Here is a 9140-nt window from a genome sequence, read left to right as displayed (position 1 = left end):
CCCCCCCCCCCCCCCCCCCCGGAATGTCCCTGCTTAGAGATGAAATGACGCCCCTCAGCACCTTGAAGACATGTCAGTAGGGTTGAGGCAAGCCTTTGTATATTTTTACTACACAGTACAAAAAAAGGCCTTATGACCAGTATTTAAATACATATAAAATCTTCCAGTTAGGCACAAGATGCTGTACAAATGGATATTTCACATTTAATTCATTGTCAAACATTTGAGTGGCCTATACCACATTTTTGAAGATGCCAATGATTATACTGAGATTGTTGCTGCTAGCAGCTTTTATCCATGTGTAATAAACATGGATTTTTACATGGTAAGGGTGTGCTTCAGAATATTCCAGTTTTGCCCATCATCTTGATGTCAAAAGCTTCACTTCCATAAAGCTGTCCATATATTACTCATATGCCAATTTTAGTGAGATCTTTGCACTCTGACATTAAAATTCTCACTTAATTTAAGCAAGCCCATTTTCATTCCATATGTTAGAAGTGGTTCTTTTACAGTTCTGCACAGACAGATATATGATGCTTCCTTTGGATCTATACAAAAAAAACCAAAACAAAACTATTGCTCGGACACCGTCCCCAGTCCTCTTGAGATGCCACTGGGATCTAAGTGTGTTTCTAAGACACACCTCCCACCTCACCTCTGATCATTTCTGTGGGACAGCCCCGGAATTGAATTAGCCAGGGTTTGGTGGCTTTTTTTTTTTTTTTTTTAGACATTGCATTCTCTTCCATGTATGCCAAAGGCAAAGCTCAGCTGGCAGAAGGGGCAATATGCATCCCCAAAATACACTGCAGGCAAAATTTAATTTGGGTAGGTCATATTCATCTTCACCAGCAGATTATACTAGCCCTGATGATTTTGGATGATGCATGGTACCTTCAGATGTTTCCTTCTGTTGTCAAATAGACCTCTGGTCTCCTGTGGTAAACTCTGATCTCCTCTGCACAGCAAGAAACAGGTGGGGTGACATCATCTTCAGCCAGTTCAGTTATTTGCAACGAGACCAATGGCCTTACAGATCACTGATGTTACTCCTAAACTTTTTGGGAGAGTAACTGTTCCTTATCATCTCATTTGAAGTAAGACTGCATTGAGATTTGCAAGTGAAGAATCACAGAATCATATCATAGAATGGTTTAGGTTGGAAGTGACCTTAAAGATCATCTAGTGCCAACTACCCTGCCATGGGCAGGGACACCTTCCACTAGACCAGGCTGCTCCAAGCCCCGTCCAACCTCTTCCAACCCATCTGACTTCTCTGGGCAACCTCTTCCAGTGCCTCACCACTCTCACAGTAAAGGATTTCTTCCTTATATCTAATCTAAATCTGCCCTCTTTCAGATTAAAACCATTACCCCTTGTCCTATCACTACCCTCCCTGATACAGAATCCCTCCCCATCCTTTCTGCAGCCCCCCTTCAAGTACTGGAAGGCTGCAATAAGGTCTCCCCAGAACCTTCTCTCTTCTAGGCTGAACAACCCCAACTCTCTCAGCCTGTCCTCATAAGGGAGGTGCTCCAGCTCCCTGATTATCCTTGTGGCCTCCTCTGGACCCCTGCAAGCAGGTTCATGTCCTTCTTATGTTGGGGGCCCCAGACCTGGACACAGCACTGCAGGTGGGGTCTCACGAGAGCGGACTAGAGGCAGAGAATCCCCTCCCTCGACCTGCTGGCCACACTTCTCTTGATGCGGCCCAGGATACAGTTGACTTTCTGGGCTGTGTGTGCACATTGCTGGCTCGTAGTCAGTTTTCCATCCACTAATACCCCCAAGGCCTTCTCTGCAGGGCTGCTCTCAATCCACTCATTGCCCAGTCTGTATTTGCACATGGGATTGCCTTGACCCATGTGCAGGACCTTGCACTTGGTCTTGTTGAATTTCATGATGTTTGCACAGGCCCACCTCTCCAGCCCATCCAGGTCCCTCTGGATGGCACATCCCTTCCCTCCAGTGTGTTGACCGCACCACACAGGTTGGTGTCAAACTTGCCAATGAAGGACAACAGTCCCTTTAAATTATAAAATGATATTTTGCTTAGGATACAGATTTGTCACATTTCTTTTTTAGGGCATAATCAAATTCTCATTAAGATTTTATAGTTTACAAAGCTGACAATTTTAAACAGAGATGTATTTCTAAGTGACTTTTTAAAACTAGTCCTCATAACCTTGGATGCCATCAGCATCTATTGCCATCTTGCATACATAAGCAACAGAAATAATGATGCAGAAATAACACAAAAAGTATTGGTCTTGTTGCAAAGCATAATGAAGGTGCGTATATTTTAATAGGGGCTCCAAAATCTTTAAAGATTTTATGAAGGAAAACTGTGAAAGGAAGATAAGAATTTAATACTGTAAATATGCTACTTATCAGTATAAAAAATAAAGATACTATGATAGATAGGCTGTAAAGGTCCTGTACACTATGCAAAATTTACAAGAAAAAATTTACCTCTGTAAGTAAGGACAAAGGTTTCTTTCATTGTGTGTGTAATCAGTTGTTCAAAACCAAGTCCCTATATAAGAAAATAAAACTCTGAGTGTCATTGAGCATCACTATAGTATTGGTTTTGAAACTGCTTTGCAGAAGTATTTCCTTACAAGCACAAGGGCATATATTGCATACGTCTCGGTGGAAACTGCTTTCTGAATTGTCCTGACAGATATCCAAGAAAAAAACTAAAGTTCTGATATCCATGAAAGTAAGCAGGTATTTTTGCAATGGACTTCATCAAAACCTATTATTTTTCTCTGGACCTCTTGACAGATTAGAATGATACAGTACAGAGCAAGAATATGGATGCATTACAACAGAATGTACAGGCAAGCATACAGGAGATTCATATTTGTTCATAGAGAATCAGTAGCAGAAGGGGAAAAAAGTTTTGCAGAACAGTATAAAGAGAGAAGACGACACGAGGAAGTGTGGCTACCTGGCAGGGGTGTAGGTCTTTTCAGCAAGGGCTCTCAGACTGTGGCCCAACCGAGGCCACAGTACGACCTAACTTGATAGGATTTTTGGTGACAGGTTTGGCAATAAAAGCGAATGACAGCCCATGAGAAAGCTGATAAGGGTCTGTTTGACAAACTCATGGGAAACACCAACCTCAGAACTTGAATTTTCCTTTCCAAAATAAACATGAGATTTTATATATAAGGAGAATCTGTTGAGCAGTTTTATTTAATAATAGAAACTCCAAAATTAAGTTAATGAATTATCTAGAGAATTAAAATCATCATCTGCTTACATGTAATTGTTAATCATTCTCTTACCTCCTCATTTTTGGTGTCCATGTAGTCTTGGATTTGTACTGCTGCTTTAAAATAAGCAGTTGTTGAGTGTTTAATAAGTATTTTGATAAAAAATTGTCAGTAAAATCTGAATTATGTCATAATACTGCAAGCTTTCTCCCTCCCATATAGTGGTGTACAAGTATGTTTATAAACATCATATTAAAACGTCTGGATTCAGCAATCATGAAATTACATTAATAATGTAGTTTTGTAATTTTAAAATATTTTTATTAAGTTCTTATCAATTACCACACTCTTGGTAGTAAACACAGTTTTAACATATTGATGTTTATAAACTGTAAAGCAAACAATTCAGGCTGAAATCTCTGGAGTCAAGGCAACAGATCTGAGTCTCTGACCCAAATTTTTGTCAAAAATTAGAAGCTATAACATAACAAGCTCAAAGATACATGAAACAGTCATTTTTGCCCACAAAACACCCATAGTAAAAAATAATGATTTATTTTTGCACAGAAATGGATTAGCATAATACACATAGTAACTCAGTATGCTTCAGCTGTGTGGGACAGTAGTGAAAAGATACAAAGTGGTAACTGCTTAAACCACAATAGCTGTTTTTTTAAGTAAATACCTGATTATGCCTACAGTCATTTTGAGACAAGCTGAAAATAGAAACAAGATATTCTAGGCATGTGTTGTAAGGACAAGATATCAACATGTAGACAAAGAACTGCATATACTGATTTTCTTAAAAATCTTTTTATGTGTTTAAAAATATTTATTCGCAAGAATGGGCCATCTAACCTTTCTTTTCTTAAGCAATCTTCAATAGACTGCACCGTCAAAAATTTAATTTTGTGTGGCTTCTCAGACTGCACTACCTGTGCACACATGCAGCCACTCTAATTCTATCACTTATTTATTTTAGATGTTTATACATCATCTTCACACAGGCAGTGAAATCTGCCTTCTGGAAATTAACCAAATTAACAAACCTTCTCCTCACTTCACTAATTATTTCATCAAGAAGAGATCAACAGGAATTGTGGGTACTCAGGGGGCCCAGTTTTTCCATGTTAAGGCTTGATTAAGTCACAGCCAGGATCAACATCCACGTCCTCTTATGAAAACAGCTCAATAAATATTGTTTGCTAAGGGAGATATATGTGGAAAGAAAATCCAGACTTTGAAACACTTTAGAAAATACCAGAAGTAATACAACTGTTTATGTGAAATGAACAAAGTGGCTTGGTAATAATATCTTTTCTTAAACATTGTTTTACCATTGGTTGTGGCATAGAAGCTGCATTTCACCTAAGGTAGTGAAATGGAAATTTGCTAGAAACTAATTACAACCACATATCCAAATTAATAGATATATTAACAGCCTAAAAAAGTGTACAAAGGAAAATGAACCAGGAATCACACATTCTAATTGTTGATAAATACAGCTGATGTTAAAATGTTTCATTTTAATAATGAAATAGATTTAAAAGAACCTGATAAAAGAAACATTATAACAGCTAGATTTTTAATTTAATTATGTCTTGAAAAGCAGTATGAAATCAAATTCAAGTAATTAGCTGGAGGGACTTGTATTCCCTCTTAGAATAGAACTAGAAGGAGTCAGTAGTTGCCAAATGCTGTTTCACACTTGAATGCTGACTGTTAGCAAATAATCATGAACTGGGATAATTTATTTATTTATTTATTTTATTTTTAGTAGCAACCAAAATGAATTGAGCACTTGATGGCTTGAGCAAATATAACAGAAGGCAAGCAGCCACCATGGGGCACCCATGCCACAGGTTATAAATGTGAACATGAAGGTAGGGCCACCATGGCTAAGGGATACTGAAGCTCAGTAAAAGTGACCTTTCTGTATGTGTAGTCAAGAAACTGTGTTCTCTGAAATGTCATTAATACTATTAACCCCTTCCTTGCTGATCCTGCAAAGCTCTTTCTGAGCTGCCATAATTCCATGTACAGCTAATTTATATTAATAGGTATATTGAGTAAATAGGCAGCGAAGTATGTACAATCATTAGACATACTCAGCCAACTTGAAATTGTTTGTGGAGAGAAGTGTAACTATTAAAAACCAGTGCTTATGATGTCACATGCCTCATATTTCTCTACACTGATATTACACAACATAGGGTGATCTTTATACTACTATTCAATTGAATTTTTGCATGGGCAAATTTAGTAAAAGTTCTTGGATTTGGCATTACCTGAGGACATCATTAGACAGTGGGCTCACTGGGCTGGATTGTGGCAATATATTCTACCTATGTCTCAACCAAGTTGTTTTGGTTTCTTTACTGGGGAAATATTGGTTGTAAATGTATGCAGCTTTGCAGCTGTGGGGTTTAGTTCAGTGATCTGCCAAACACACTTCTAATTTTTATCTGTACCCCACACCTGTCTTTCTAAATTACATACTGGCATGCCTGATGTCCCTTCCTGCATCCTTATCAATGAAGGCTTTTTATTTGGCTTTCTAAAAATAATTCCAGAGCAAAAGGCATTTCCAGGATTCAGAACAAAGCCATAGAGACTTTTATATCAGCTGTTTCTCCCTTGTCATTATAAGGTGACTATAGTTGGAAAAGCACCTGTACCATCCTCTGTTCATGGTTTCTGCTACATGGGACCATTCAAAGTTGACCAAAATTTAGTGACCTTATACTGAACAACACCACCGATGACTCTGGCACTGAACTCAGGGGATACCAAAGGCAAACTTTCAGTTTCATTCTCTCTAACCAGCATTCAATGTTCTTCAGGCCTGAACTTGCTCAATACATCTTTCTGATTAAAAAGACTTATCAGGAGTGCACCAATTCTTGTCAGTTTTCTAATTTCAACTCCTAAATGCTAACATCTCTCCCATGTTAGATAGGGTCATACATTATCTCTGAAAAGAGCTAGAGAATGGCTGCGTTTCAAATGAAATTGGACAACATCAATTATCTGACATCCTGTCTAAATGCTAGTTGAACGTAGCATTCCATATAATGATCCCAATACAACTAAATGTGGGGATTGTGAGCTAAATGGCAGGTAGAGGAATATGGACAGCTTGGCTCTATCTCTTTTCACTTGGTATTTTATCATTAATTAACCAAAGCATTTTGAAGATAATTAATAGTGTGTGTTACACCTATACTGCACAATACCATGACTTAGCAAGCCACACTAAGCAGAATAAAGAGGATAACTGCAATAACAAATTATTTCCCTTGGGTGAAACTTTATCTCTTTGTGCTAGTTTGGTGCCTGTACACACCTCTATGTTGTGGAATACTACCCTGTGACCATCTATGTATACTAATTTTACATTAAATTAAAATATATTTTGGTCACTTCAGCTATAGTAGAGAAAATTCTTTTCATTCTGTAAGTAAAGTGTTAGACTGCTATATACAAGTATATCTGAATGTATGCAGGTTTCATTGTGGTGGCCAAGAGCAAACCAAATATAAAATCTTTTTTCCAAGAGAGAAAAGAGATTTTTTTTTTTAGCTTATAAACAGCAACCACATAATTGCTGGCTAAAATTACTATTTTTAATGAAACTATATACATGGAATTCCATCACCATATTCCAGAAACGTTTAATGAAGTTTCCCCCTTTCTTTCCTCAGATTAATGGCCTGAATTTACAGTTCTTATTTAGAGAGTAACTCCATTACAGTGTAAGAGCATTTGTCATTAAACAGTGCCAGTTTGTACTTTATATCACAAATTATTTGCTTCAGACCCTCTCTTCTTGTATCCGAGAAAGATGCATTGGAGGATGTATCATAGGAATACTGCCTCATTGAGTTACTTATGGGACCAGCAGAGCTGCCATCAGGTATCACAAACATGAACTACTTGTCCAATCATTTTTCATTGCTTCACATCATATGTCAAAAGCAGTGTAAGAAGCAAAAGCAAATTATACAGATTGTATTAAAAGTGATATTTAAATTGGGTTTCATCCATTCATAGAACTTCCTAAAGATTTCGAAACCCCCAGGGGGTTGATCCAGCCTTTGCCAACTACTGTTTTTAAGGAAAAACAGTTACTGTCACCAGTGGCAGGTAAGAGTTATGCTGCCTTCCTGCCCCCTTTCGAACACAAACTTATACTGCAAAACCTCCACTCTCAGTTTAGTGAGTTTCTTTAATTAATTTAGGAATTATTTCTTAAAGGGAAACAGGCTGTTCTGGTATGTTTGGTCAGCTGTTGATTTGACATTAATTTCCTTACATAGATCCTTTCTTTGTATCTTGCTTGTATATTGGCCTGTTCTCTTTTTCTTCAAAAACTGAGATCAGGGCTAATCTGACCTGATTGCCATGAAGATACAGCTGTGAAATACCCCTGACAAAAGACCAGAACAAGAGCATAGACTCACATCTCTGTATTGCTTTGCTAAGCTAAATATAGATGACTGGACCAATTCTAATCTGCTTAGAAACTGTTATGGAAATAAAACTTTAATTTGAATGTATACTGGGCATAGGGAAGATGCATGAAAGTTCTCTATCAGAAGAAGTGGTTAGGTCCTGTTATTTGACTCGAGCAGACTTAAACAACAAGGGAGATTGCCTGATTTTTCTGAAAGTTCAAGTGATCTACATTTAGCTCTGACAGCTCAAGCAGTTCATGACCCCCTATATGGGACTCTGAACTAAAACCAGTTACAACTTAACAGAAACACTATGAATCTTCTCTATTTAACAGAAACCCCATGCCTGACCTGTGCTTGTAGTTTTGACAGCCTGCCTTGTACCACCATCATCTGAGAAATAAACAGTAATCCTCACCTTTATGTAAACTTTAAGAGCTTCCTACACTTCAGCTTCTGTGGGATGAAAAGGCATTAATGTCAGAGAATAATTGGATTCTAACCCTTGCCAGTTCTCAGAAAGCTGGACAGAACATAAGGGAGATCCTAAGCCTCCATCCATCAGTTCCTTCACTGCAATAAATAGTCTTTCATCTTGTTAACCTTCTTTCATTGTGATCTAGTTACATAAAATTTGCCACAATTACATACATCTCATCTCTACACCATAAGGATTCAATAGGTGAGTAGAATAAAAATTGAAGCACTCAAACTGTCTGATTTTATGAGTCTGCAATACTACTTTCATTCAGACCAATATGATGTGAATAATTTTCTAAAATGGCTGTTTTCAATGACTATTCAGAATAGAGAAAGAACCATGGGTGATAATACAATTTCACAAATCTGGACACGTTGCTTACACCAACAGAACTACCACAGGTTTGCATTGGGCCTATGCTTTCATGAGAAGAATGACTGAGTCTTTTCTTAAAGCAATGGAGCATAAAGTATTCAGGAACTTTGATTAGTTAATCAAATCAACATTTCTACCTGATATAATGGGAGCATATTCACATAACACATTATTTCTAGCAAAATGATTCAACAAGCCACATGCCCTATTAACTCCATAAACACACATCTACTTAAATCAAATCTGGTAGCTACAAATGCACCACTATAAATAACTTCCTATCTCCTCCCTACTCATTACTTGGGGAAGGAATAACCACAAACTTCTGTGTTGCTTTTCTTCTTCTTTTATGACTGTACTGGACAACCAGGCTGAATCCATCCGAAGGTGTATCAATGTTCAGAGTTTCTTTTTATCATCAACAGCTGTTTTGCTGATCTGTTGGTATTTGGATCCATGAATCCAAAAAATGAAGAGCACTATCAGTCCCAGTGATCACAGGAAAAGAGTCAACAAACAGTCTTCATTGCACAGTTGGTAAGATTATAAGTAAATGTTGTTTTGCCAATTCTAAAATGTTCTGTTTGAGACATTTCAGATGTG

The sequence above is a fragment of the Athene cunicularia genome (assembly GCF_003259725.1).
Source record: "Athene cunicularia isolate RWA chromosome 6 unlocalized genomic scaffold, athCun1 chr6_part1, whole genome shotgun sequence".
NCBI lineage: Eukaryota > Metazoa > Chordata > Aves > Strigiformes > Strigidae > Athene > Athene cunicularia.
Note: the sequence above shows the minus strand (reverse complement) of the source record.